This window comes from Mandrillus leucophaeus, unplaced genomic scaffold (assembly GCF_000951045.1).
Source record: "Mandrillus leucophaeus isolate KB7577 unplaced genomic scaffold, Mleu.le_1.0 Scaffold1185, whole genome shotgun sequence".
In the NCBI taxonomy this organism is placed as follows: Eukaryota; Metazoa; Chordata; class Mammalia; order Primates; family Cercopithecidae; genus Mandrillus; species Mandrillus leucophaeus.
The window spans coordinates 108,001-108,950 of NW_012100154.1; positions in this window are offsets into that span (position 1 = coordinate 108,001).

The window sequence follows — 950 nt, forward strand, 5'->3', positions numbered from 1 at the left end:
GGGCGTGGCGGGTCTGTGGGCGGGTGGACAAGGGTGGCAGGACCCGTGAGGGGCGTGGCGGGTCTGTGGGCGGGTGGACAAGGGTGGCAGGACCCGTGAGGGGCGTGGCGGGTCTGTGGGAGGGTGGGCAAGGGTGGCAGGACCCCTGAGGCGATGTGTGTGCCATGCAGTGGGGCTCTGTAAGAAGCAGCCCAGGCAGCTTGGGCAGGGGCAGACTGAGCGGTGCCCACGGGTCTTTGTCCACCAGAGCCTCTGTTCAACCTCAGTGTTGCTCCGGATGTGGATAGGAGGAGACACTGTCTGGGCCACAGACCAGGTGCTTCCTTCATCCTGACCACACCTGCTTCTGCCCAGGAGACGCCGCAGGGGCCGTGTTCCCCGCCCGGCTCCTCTTGAGTGGTTCCCAGGCTCCTCCTCCGCCCGGTTCCACCTGGAGCCGTGGGGCTGTGCCAGGGACGCCTCGCTGCAGCCGCAGCTCACGGAGAAGCCACTGCTGGGGCTCCTGCCTCTCCCGTGCAGTGGGGCCGAGCCGAGCTCCACCAGGTCTGGACTTCTTCGCAGGGAGCTGTGCTTCCCAGGGTGGTGGGGAGGGGTCCCTGGTCCCAGCCACGGTGTGTCCTTGACCAGGACACTTGACTCTTCTGCCCCCAGACGGTCTTGTCTGCACCTCCAGAGCCCCCAGGCTTGCTCACTTGGCTCTACTTCTGGGCAGGGTGCCCTGGTATTGCTGCTGCTGGCACCTGCCGTGCCTTGGAGGGGTCTCCAGTGGGACCTCTGAGCACGGCTCTTCCTGTACCTTGAGAGGTGAGCAGAGGGCGTTTGTGGGAGAACTGGAACCTGGGGAGGAAAAACCCCAAGGCAGGCAGAGACTGTCCCTGAGTCTGTCCAGTGAGCCACCGAAGCTGAGTGGTGTAGGACATGGAGGCCGGCCCGGGACCTGGGGGAGAGAG